Here is a 12,253-nt window from a genome sequence, read left to right as displayed (position 1 = left end):
TGCTTAGCTTTGTTATATAGTTTAAAATCAGGGAGTGTGATGCCTTCAGGTTTGTTCTTTCTCAAGACTTCTTTGGCTATTTGTATATTTCCATATGATTAGGATTGTTTGTTCCATTTCTGTAAGAAATTCCATAGGTTGTTACTTTGTTTTGTTGAACTAATAATGCTAAAATTAAGAATTCTAGTTTCTCCAATGAATAATGATAAATATTAATCACCTTTTTATTGATAGTATCCCTTTGATTTAGTATCCCTACTGCTTTCCTGAAAAATAAGTATCTTTTGAATCAAATAACATTTATTTATTTTTTTTTCCCACTGTACAGCAAGGGGGTCAGGTTATCCTTACATGTATACATTACAATTACAGTTTTTCCCCCACCCTTTCTTCTATTGCAACATGAGTATCTAGACATAGTTCTCAATGCTATTCAGCAGGATCTCCTTGTAAATCTATTCTAAGTTGTGTCTGATAAGCCCAAGCTCCCGATACCTCCCACTCCCTCCCCCTCCCATCAGGCAGCCACAAGTCTCTTCTCCAAGTCCTTGATTTTCTTTTCTGAGGAGATGTTCATTTGTGCTGGATATCAGATTCCAGTTATAAGTGATATCATATGGAATTTGTCTTTGTCTTTCTGGCTCATTTCACTCAGTATGAGATTCTCTAGTTCCATCCATGTTGCTGCAAATGGCATTATGGCATTCTTTTTTATGGCTGAGTAGTATTCCATTGTGTATATAGACCACATCTTCCAAATCCAATCATCTGTCGATGGACATTTGGGTTGTTTCCATGTCTTGGCTATTGTGAATAGTGCTGCAATGAACATGCAGGTGCACGTGTCTCTTTTAAGTAGAGTTTTGTCCGGATAGATGCCCAAGAGTGGGATTGCGGGGTCATATGGAAGTTCTCTGTATAGATTTCTAAGGTATCTCCAAACTGTTCTCCATAGTGGCTGTACCAGTTTACATTCCCACCAGCAGTGCAGGAGGGTTCCCTTTTCTCCACAGCCCCTCCAGCACTTGTTATTTGTGGATTTATTAATGATGGCCATTCTGACTGGTGTGAGGTGGTATCTCATGGTAGTTTTGATTTGCATTTCTCTTATAATCAGCGATGTTGAGTATTTTTTCATGTGTTTGCTGGCCATCTGTATATCTTCTTTGGAGAAATGTCTATTCAGGTCTTTTGCCCATTTTTCCATTGATTGATTGGTTTTTTTGCTGTTGAGTTGTATAAGTTGCTTATATATTCTACAGATGAAGCCCTTGTCCGTTGCATCATTTGAAACTATTTTCTCCCATTCTGTAAGTTGTCTTTTTGTTTTCTTTTTGGTTTCCTTTGCTGTGCAAAAGCTTTTCAGTTTGATGAGGTCCCATGGGTTTATTTTTGCTCTAATTTCTATTGCTTTGGGAGACTGCCCTGAGAAAATATTCATGATGTTGATGTCAGAGAGTGTTTTGCCTATGTTTTCTTCTAGGAGTTGGATGGTGTCCTGTCGTATATTTAAGTCTTTCAGCCATTTGGAGTTTATTTTTGTGCATGGTGTGAAGGTGTGTTCTCGTTTCATTGCTTTGCATGCAGCTGTCCATGTTTCCCAGCAATGCTTGCTGAATAGACTTTCCTTTTCCCATTTTATGTTCTTGCCTCCCTTGTCAAAGATTAATTGACCATAGGTGTCAGGGTTTATTTCCGGATTCTCTCTTCCGTTCCATTGGTCTGTCTGTCTGTTTTGATACCAGTACCACACTGTTTTGAGGACTGTGGCTTTGTAGTATTTCTTGAAGTCTGGGAGAGTTATGCCTCCTGCTTGGTTTTTGTTTCTCAGGATTGCTTTGGCGATTCTGGGTCTTTTGTGGTTCCATATAAATGTTTGGATTGTTTGTTCTAGTTCTGTGAAAAATGTCATGGGTAATTTGATAGGGATTGCATTGAATCTGTAGAGTGCTTTGTGTAGTATGGCCATTTTTACAATATTGACTTTCCCAATCCAGGAACATGGAATATCTTTCCATTTGTTTCCATCTTCTTTGATTTCTTTGATTAAAGTTTTATAGTTCTCGGCATATAGGTCCTTTACCTCCTTGGTCAGGTGTATTCCGAGGTATTTGATTTTGTGAGGTGCAATTTTAAAAGGTATCATATTTTTGTATTCCTTTTCTAATATTTCATTGCTGGTATACAGAAATGCAGCTGACTTCTGAATGTTAATCTTATATCCTGCTACTTTGCTGAATTTATGAATCAGTTCAAGTAGTTTTTGGGTTGAGTCCTTAGGGTTTTCTATGTATAGTATCATGTCATCTGCATACAGTGACAGTTTGATCTCTTCTCTTCCTATATGGATGCCTTTTATTTCTTTTGTGTGTCTAATTGCTGTGGCTAGGACTTCCAAAACTATGTTGAAGAGCAGTGGTGAGAGTGGGCATCCCTGTCTTGTTCCAGATTTGAGTGAGAAGGCTTTCAGTTTTTCCCCATTGAGGATTATATTTGCTGTGGTTTTATCGTAAATGGCTTTGATTATATTCAGGAATGTTCCCTCTATACCCAGTTTGGCAAGGGTCTTGATCATGAATGGATGTTGGACTTTGTCAAATGCTTTTTCTGCGTCTATTGAGATGATCATATGATTTTTGACTTTTTTTTTTGTTAATGTGGTGTATGATGCTGATTGATTTGCGTATGTTGAACCATCCTTGTGAACCTGGGATGAACCCAACCTGGTCATGGTGTATAATTTTTTTGGTGTGTTGTTGGATTCGGTTGGCTAAGATTTTGTTGAGAATTTTTGCATCTATATTCATCAATGATATTGGGCGATAGTTTTCCTTTTTGGTGGTATCTCTGCCTGGTTTTGGAATGAGGGTGATGGTGGCATCATAGAATGTCTTTGGGAGTATTCCTTCTTCTTCAACCTTTTGAAAGAGTTTAAGGAGGATGGGCACCAATTCCTCTTTATATGTTTGATAAAATTCACCTGTGAAGCCATCTGGTCCTGGACTTTTATTTGTAGGGTGTGATTTTATGACCTCTTCAATTTCATTTCTAGTGATCGGTCTGTTCAGTTGGTCTGTTTCTTTTTGATTCAGTTTTGGCAGGCTGTAAGATTCTAGAAAATTGTCCATTTCTTCCAGATTGTCAAACTTGTTGCCATATAGTTGTTCATAGTATTCTCTTATGGTTTTTTGTATTTCTGCTGTATCCGTTGTGATTTCTCCTTTTTCATTTATAATTTTGGTTATTTGGGTTCTTTCTCTCCTCTTTTTAGTGAGTCTGGCCAGGGGTTTGTCAATTTTGTTCACCTTTTCAAAGAACCAGCTCTTGGTTTTATTAATTATCTCTATTGTTTTTTGAGTCTCTATTTTATTGATTTCTTCTTTGATCTTTATAATTTCCTTCCTTCTGCTGACTTTAGGACTTCTTTGTTCTTCTTTTTCTAATTCGTTTAGGTGGAGGGTTAAGTTGTCCATTTGGGATCTTTCTTCTTTTTTGAGAAAGGCCTGTATTGCTCTAAATTTCCCTCTGAGCACTGCTTTCGCAGCATCCCATAGATTTTGAGAGGTTGTGTCTTCATTATCATTTGTTTCAAGGTAGTTTTTAATTTCCTTCTTGATTTCCTCATTGACCCATTGGTTTTTTAGTAGCATGTTGTTGAGTCTCCATGTAGTAGGTTTTTTCTCTTTCCTTTTCCCATGGTTGGTTTCTAATTTCATGGCATTGTGGTCAGAGAAGATACTTGAGATAATTTCTATCTCCTAAATTTATTGAGATTCGCTTTGTGTCCCAATATGTGGTCGATTCTTGAGAATGTTCCATGAGCATTTGAGAAGAATGTGTATTCTGCTTTTTTTGGATGTAGTGTCCTGAAGATATCAATTCAGTCTAACTTTTCTATTGTTTCCTTTAGGATCTCTGTTGCTTTATTGGTTTTCTGTCTAGAGGATCTGTCCATTGATGTGAGGGGGGTATTTAGGTCTCCTACTATGATTGTATTCTCATCAATATCTCCCTTTATATCTGTTAATATTTGTTGTATGTATCTGGGTGCTCCTATATTTGGGGCATATATGTTGACGATAGTAACATCCTCTCCTTGGATGGATCCCTTAATCATTAAATAGTGTCCTTCTTTGTCTTTCTTTATGTCTTTTGTTTTAAAGTCTATTTTGTCTGATATGAGCGTTGCGACTCCTGCTTTTCTGTCATGTCTATTGGCGTGAAATACTTTTCCCCACCCTTTCACTTTCAATCTATATGTATCTTTTGTCCTAAGGTGAGTTTCTTGTAGGCAGCATATTGAAGGTTTTTGCCTTTTTATCCACTCAGCCACCCTGTGTCTTTTGATTGGGGCATTCAGTCCATTGACATTTAAGGTGATAATTGATAGATGATTATTTATTGCCATTTGAACCTCGTGTTCCAGTTGATTCTATGGTTCTCCATTCTTCCTTTCTTTTTTTTTTTTTTTGGTTGGATGGTCTCCGGTTATTATCTGCTTGAGTGTATTTTTTTTTTTTCATTTCTTGCAGATGCAATATTTGGTTTTGGCTTGTGGTTGCCCTGTTTTTTAAGTATGCTGACCCCTTCTCATAATTGTGTGTTTTAGCCTGATGGTCCTGTAAGTTCAAACACTTCATTATTATATTAAAATTAAGAAGAGAGACATACATACAAACAAAAAGGGTTATTTACCTCCTGACATCCCTTGCCCACATTTTATGGTTTTGATGACTCTTTTTTTTTCTTTTTAATTTTATTTTGTTTGAAGCATGTTCATGATTAAATCTGTATGCTGGCTTATTTGAGTGACTGCTCTCTGATTGCAGTTTCCTCAGTCCTAGTTCTTCCTCTTCTTCTTCTTTTTTTTTTCTTTTCTTTTTTCTTCCCTTTCCTTCCTTTCTTTTTGGTTTAGAGAAGCCCTTTCAATATTTCCTTTAACCTGGGTTTTGTGTTGCTGTATTCTTTAAGTTTTTGTTTGTTGGGAAAAATTTTTATTTCCCCTTCTATTTTAAATGATATTCTTGCTGGATAGAGTATTCTAGGTTGCATATTTTTTCCTTTGAGCACTTTAAATATCTCTTGCCATTCCCTCCTGGCCTGTAGTGTTTCTGTAGAGAAATCAGCTGATATTCTTATGGGGGTTCCCTTGTAGGTAACATTCTGTTTTTCTCTTGCTGCCTTTAGGATCCTCTCTTTATCACTAACTTTTGCCATTTTTATTATGATGTGTCTTGGTGTGGGTCTATTTGGGTTCAGTTTGTTTGGAGCCCTCTGTGCTTCTTGTATCTTGAATCCAGTATCCTTTAGATTTGGGAAGTTTCCAGCAATAATTTCTTCAAATATATTTTCCATTCCCTTATCTTTATCTACTCCTACTGGAATTCCTATTATGCGTAGATTGGCCCGCTTTATATTATCCCATAGGTCTCTTATATTGCTTTCCAGTTTTTTGATTCGGTTTTCTGTCTGTTGACCAGATTGAGTGATTTCCATTATTCTATCTTCCATATCACTGATTCGTTCTTCTGCATTATTCATTCTGGTTTTTACTGCCCCTAGTTCAGTTTGCATCTCTGCAAATGAATGTTGTAGTTTTTCTTGGCTCCTCCTTATATTTTCTAGTTCCTTTCTGAGGGTATCTGCATTACTGTTCATATCTTCTCTTAATTCCTTCAGTATTTTCAGTATTTCTCTTTTGAACTCCAGGTCTGTCTGACTGCAGAGATCTGTTTCATTGCTGACTGTTTTAGGTGAGTTCTCCTGTTGGTTTGACTGGGGGTGGTTTCTCAGCTTCTTCATCTTGCTTGTTGTCTTCTTTCTCCTGAGGGAGTTGTACTCTCCGTTATCGGGTAGTGTTTGCCTTGTCACTGCCGTGGAATATTTCCTGAGGGCTGGCGTTGTTGGTCAATCTTTTTTGAGGCAGTGTGGCTTTTCTGGAGTGTTGATGGGACTAACAGTGTTTCTTTGAAGCAAAGGAGGACTTCCTGAGGGCAGACAGGACTGGGAGGTCCACCCCACGATGGTAGCAGATTTCACTTGGTTCTCAGCACCCCCTGGGGTCTTGGGCGGGTAGCAGGGCCCTTGGAGACCCAAGAGGCTCCTCCCCAGGGCAGCCCGATTCAGAAAGTCCGTCTGAGATCTTTTCCCGATTCGGCCAGGCTTGTTGCAGCTTTTCTGGGCTGCAGGGGGTCCTGCCTGGAGCTGGCAGTCCTATGCAGCTGGTCCACTAGGTCTCAGCATTCCCTGGGGGCTTGGGCGGGTAGCAGGACCCTTGGAGACTCAAGAGGCTCCTCCCCAGGGCAGCCCGATTCAGAAAGACCGTCTGAGATCTTTTCCCGATTCGGCCAGGCTTGTTGCAGCTTTTCTGGACTGCAGGGGGTCCTGCCTGGAGCTGGCAGTCCTATGCAGCTGGTCCACTAGGTCTTAGCACCCCCTGGGGTCTTGGGCGGGTAGCAAGGCCCTTGGAGACCCAAGAGGCTCCTCCCCGGGGCAGCCCGTCTCAGAAAAACCGTCGGAGAATTAGGCCGATCTATTCATGGCCTGGCTAGGCTTGTTCTAGCTTTTCTGGGCTGCAGACCTTTTCTAGGGGGCTGGTGGTGTTTGGTGCTGCTCTGTGGAAGTGTAGCCCCTCCAAAGGGCAAGCAGGCCTGTGCAGGGAGAGCCCCTGCAGTGGTAGGCTTCAGGCAATTGTTGAGGCCAGCCCTCCTGGATGGCAGGCAGCCCCAGGTTCGGCGAGAGCGTAGGGGGTGGCAGGGGTGGGGGGAGGGGATGCACTGGGAAGCACAGTTTTCTGCTAGCTAGCGGGCCTGTAAGCTTGCTGTGGCGTGGGGAGTATTCTATGGGGACCCAACCCTTCTTCTCTCCCCTCCCCAGCACGGGCGCAGACCAGGCTCTTCTCCCAGGTTCCCTCTGAGGTGGCTTTCCACTTCCCCGACCCTAGAGTATTGCTCCCTTCCTCTGCCACAGCTTTGTTTTCTAGTCTCCCAGGCAGTCTCTGCCCCGTCAAAAGGTTTAGAGACCTCCCAAGCAGTTTCCGCTCTTCCCCACCCCCCTAGCCCGGGGACTAATCTCTGGAGCCGAGGTCTCGGTGCCCAGCCCCAACCCAGGCGTCTCAATTTTTGGTGACTGTGCCCGTAGTTCACATGGTCCGTTGGGTTCTTGATCGGTTTTTCCGTACTCCGACTTACTGCTACACTCTTCTCTGCATCTGGCGATTCCTCCGGTTCGTTTGCTCTTTCGCCCGGTAGGTGACTTTCCAGGGTGCGGGATCCCTTTCTCCTCCGCAGTTCCCTTTCAGGAGCGCCCGTCCCGCTGGGATTCACTTTCTCTCACTCTCCTCTTTTCTCCCGTTCTGCCCAATAATGTCACGAACTTCTTGCCGTTATTGGAGTTTAGGTTCCTCTGCCAGCGATTGGTTGCTGTTCTGTGTGAGTCATTTCTTCTGTAGATGTGCTTTTTTTGTTGTGTTTGTGGGAGAGGGCGAGCGTGTCCCCCTACTCCTCCGCCATCTTGTCCTCTCCTCTTGTCATCACTTTTAAAGATAACTTGGAGAAAAGAATAAAGCTATGACTTGAAGTTTTAAGTAACAATGCCAAGAGTTTGTCAACTTGGGAAAACTTTATTGCTCTTAATGCTATTTTTTTTTTTTTTTTTTTGTCTTTTTGCTATTTCTTTGGGCCGCTCCTGCGGCATATGGAGGTTCCCAGGCTAGGGGTCAAATTGGAGCTGTAGCTGCCAGCCTACGCTGGAGCCATAGCAACGCGGGATCCGAGCCGCATCTGCAACCTATACCACTGCTCATGGCAACACCGGATCGTTAACCCACCGAGCAAGGGCAGGGACCGAACCCGCAACCTCATGGTTCCTAGTCAGATTCGTTAACAACTGCGCCACGACGGGAACTCCTCTTAATGCTATTTAGAATAGGTAAATAGAAAAATGATCTGCTAGAGAACTCATTCATAATTTGCTCTATATACCACATCTTCTAAGTTCCCTGTGGTGCCCCATTAATGCATGGTTACACAGTTCCAGCTTAAAGCTAAAAGTTTATATTTACCAGGAAACAATTCTTAGTAGTATCATATAAGCATTAGTTTTCTTATTACAGATGCAAAATATTTACCTTAAACATAATGGTAACTGGCATAAAATAGATCATTCACATCAATGTTAGAAAGTGCTGTTTTAAAAGAAATGAATTTAATCAGGAATTGTATAATAATAACCAACATTCATACAGCACTATTTTAAATACTTTCCACATACTGTCTCAATTCTCATGTAAACCCTATAATAATTTTTATAATCCCCATTTTACAGGTAAAGAAGAGATAGGACAAAATGATAAATATGTTACCAAAAGTCACACAACCAGTAAAGGCAAAGCCAAAATTCACACTCAAGCATCCCACACTTATAACCACCACAAACACTGACCCACTAGCTTACCATGTTCCATGGCAGAATCTAATCCTTTCACCTACCATTAATCTTTAATAATGGCCTAGACTTTTTTTATTCAATGACTGATAAAAATTATAAGTTAAAGGCTGAATTAGTTCAGTGATATCAAATTCAAAATAAAATCAATTATACAAATAAATTGAAACTTAAAAAATTAACCATAGCAAGAGTAATTTATTCTCAATTTTCCCAGCAGCTAAACAAGTCCTGGATTCCCTTGAGTCAGAAAACAAATGAAATTGCTCATAATTATCTCAAGTTTATAACAGAAACTCTGTAATGTCTTTATACGTACCTACCCACAAACAAAACCTTAGAAGATTTATTGAGAGCAGATTCTAAATTATTTATAACTTTTAAGGCTGGTTTGAAATCCAAGTAGTAGTTAACCCTCCAAATTGTAATTAAGCCCTTGAATATAGAAATAAGACTCACGTTTAAAAGTCTTCTTCATGTCTACTAGCTCTGGGCTGGCACACGAGCCAAAGTGCTTAGGATTCAGCAAAGGAAGGTGGGGGACTGCAATCCGTCTCTGTCTAGGCCATATCATCTCTCTGAGGCTCAGTTTCCTTAGCTGTAAAATATGCACCAACATGAATTCTATGTAGCTAAGTTATGGTGAAACGCCCATGAGAGACCCATGTAGAAGAGCTTTATGAATTCTAACAGAGCAGCCATTGCTGCTAATAGTAACTGTGGCAACTACAGTTGTCAGTTACTTCTCCTTCAAACTGGTCTCAAATATTTTCATTTAAGATTTCCAGAAACATTATTATTATCGTCGTGTTCATTTTCTGTCGTAACAAATCACCACAAATTTAGTCGTGTGAAACAACACAAATCTATAATCTTGCAGTTCTGGAGGTGAAAAGTTAGAAATGGGTTTTACTGTACTAAAATCAAGGTGTCAGCAGGACTGTGTTCCTTTCTGGGCACTCTAAATGAGAATTTGTTTCTTTGTTTTGACTCAGTTTCTACAAGCCAGCTTCTACATACCTTTCTTCGCCCCCTTCTGTCTTTAAAGCTAGCAATGGCTGCTAGGAATCTTTCTCACATTGCGTTCACTCTAACAATTACTCTTCTGCTTTGCTTTTCATATTTAAGGACCCCTGTAATTACACTGGGCCCACTTGAATAATCCAGAATAATTTACCTATTTTAAACTAATTAGCAAACTCAATTCAATCTTCTATCTTAATCACCCTTTGCCATATAATGTAACATATTCACAGATTCTGGAGGCTGGAATAACTTTGAGAAGCCATTAATTTGCTTGCCAAACAGTGATACCCAATTTTAATATTCCATGGATAATCTGTAGTTTCACTTTGTACTGGATACATGTAAATATCATCCCAAAGAAAACAAAGTAAATTTCATGAGTGATTTCACTTGAATACCACTTAAAATTTTCCTCATTAATTTTCTTTTTTTGGCAATAAAGTATAAGAGGGTACTATGTAATGTCCTATTTGATTACATTAAACTAAATTACATCAGTCCTATTTCAATAAAATGGTCTAATAAAGGTTAATATACTGGCACATGTTCTATAGTAATTGAGAATATGTTTAGAAGGAAATTGTCAGGTGAACAAATGCCAATAATTTTTCCTTTGTTCTAAGAGTCAGCAGTATATATTGAAATACTTTTAAATGATTTCCTTAAACTCTCTTTGCTTAGCTTTTAAATCTTTTAAAAGGTGAAATAAAATAGATTTACCTTAAAATGCAGAATTTATTTTTCAACACACCAAATAAAAAGGTTGTGAATTTCCTATCTTGAAATGTTAATATAACTTTCATCAATTGAAGCACAGTTCAATTTCTAAGCCTTGAAAATAAATGATAAAAAAAATGAAACAGCAAATCAATCTACTTAGTCATGGGAATTCATCAGAATGCGTAGTTTTGTTCTTTGACATTAACCTTTATTGTTTTAGCCATTTTAACAAATCAGATCCTATTCTCAAAACTTCAATTTTATGCTTCACTGTTCCTTGGATTAAATTTCTTTAAAGTCTTAATATTAGGCATTTTCTTAGTATTTGCTCCAGGGGAAAATAAATCTATATTAAAACCATCTTCACCTAAAAACTATTCTTTTAGGAAATCATTGAAAAGATCTTTTGAAAAATCTGAGCTTCTAAACATGTCCTTCATAATACTAAATTTCTTGAGTAGTAGAAGTTGGGGCAAAATTTTCCCCCAATAAAATATTTACCCTTCATTTACATAAGAAAATATTCCCTTAATTTAGGGGAAAGACTATTCTCAAAGTACCTATAAACTTAGGTAAACAATGATAAAATGAATAAACATTTAAAGAATGCAAAGGTTACTGAACCAAATTCTTATTTCTTCATATACATCATATGACAAAGATTTCAAAATTTTGTTTTATAGGGTTTTTGCCATTAGAACTCAATATTACAATATCTTTAAAAATTAATAACTGAGTAGTTCTAAAGCTTTTATCTTGATATTCTGAAGATTAATGATTGTTTACATAGACAGCCTTGTAAAACTAAAAAATATTCCACTAGATTAACATCCATTGTGTTAATAGTATCATTATTCTTTAATATGAAGGATAATAAAGTATAGATTTAGGAATATTACTTTGGAGCTGAGAGAAAAGTTAGCAGCTCTATCTTCTTAAAAAAAAAAAAAAAAGAATTGCATCAGATAGTAAAACTCCCAACACTATTGTTTTAACATATATCTAGAAAACTTACTGGTCATGAAGTATAGGAATTAATAGTATTTTCTCTAAACCTAGGTACATTCTATCTCTGCAGTTGAGGACCACAGGATATTCACAACATTTCAGTATTCAACAAACTCGTTATATTAAAAAAAATTTTACCTTTCCCTGCTAATTTTCTCATGAACACTGCAGACCACATTTGATCATTCCTGCCACAAAAACTCTTTGCCACTTAAATAGAGAGGAAACTTTTAAATTATTTAAGTCAGGACTCACATATACTATTCTTACTTGCTCTAGTAAACCATTTAAATATTCAATATGATGTTCCTGCTCTGATCACTTATGGTAACTATCAATAGCACAGCATGGAAAGGGGTTCTAAGAAAGAATCTGAATTTAACAAATTAGTACTCGGTACTTAGTAACTTTTATCATGCTGCAGAAAGATAACTGGAGGGAGCATGCCTGTTACAAATACACTACAAAAATCAATGTCAAGGGATAAAACCTTGTTCCTAACAGTAAAGGAATGTGAAATACTCAACTTAATGATAACACAAATATATAACTATTTCATTTAAAAGTAAGTTAAATTCCATTATTGCCACCCTATAATTGACAAAATAATGAGAAATGCACATGTCCATATACCATGCTCTTGGATTGGAAAAATCAATATTGTCAAAACGACTATACTACCCAAGGCAATCTACAGCTTCAGTGCAATCCCTATAAAATTACCAAGGACATTTCTTCACAGAACTAGAACAGAATATTTTAAAATTGGTATGGAAACACAAGAGATCCCAAAATAACGAAAATAATATTGAAAAAGAAAAACAAAAATGGAGGAATCAAGCTTCTGGACTTCAGACAATATTATAAAGCTACAGTTTTCAAAACAATATCGTACTGAAAGAAAAACAGAAATACAGATCACTGGAATAGTATTTAAAGTCCAAAAATAAACCCAAGCACCTATGGTCAACTAATCAATGACAAAGGAGTCAAGAACATACAGTGGAAGAAAGACAGTCTCTTCAATAAATGGTGCTGGGAACACTGAAAGCTA

General features: G+C 38.1%; 1 long non-coding RNA gene across 3 annotated transcripts in view; it reads right to left on the bottom strand.

The window, feature by feature from the left end:
* Positions 1–12,253, bottom strand: part of LOC102162695 — a 706,046-nt gene that overhangs the window by 478,264 nt on the left and 215,529 nt on the right. For all 3 annotated transcript variants that reach the window (XR_002338915.1, XR_002338918.1, XR_002338916.1), the window contains one exon: positions 8,905–9,043. This is a non-coding gene — a long non-coding RNA (uncharacterized LOC102162695). The remainder of the gene's footprint in view (positions 1–8,904; positions 9,044–12,253) is intronic.

The sequence above is a fragment of the Sus scrofa genome, chromosome 1, assembly GCF_000003025.6.
Source record: "Sus scrofa isolate TJ Tabasco breed Duroc chromosome 1, Sscrofa11.1, whole genome shotgun sequence".
Lineage (NCBI taxonomy): Eukaryota > Metazoa > Chordata > Mammalia > Artiodactyla > Suidae > Sus > Sus scrofa.
The sequence above is the reverse complement of the archived record's forward strand: the minus strand, read 5'-3'. Positions and strand labels throughout refer to the sequence as shown.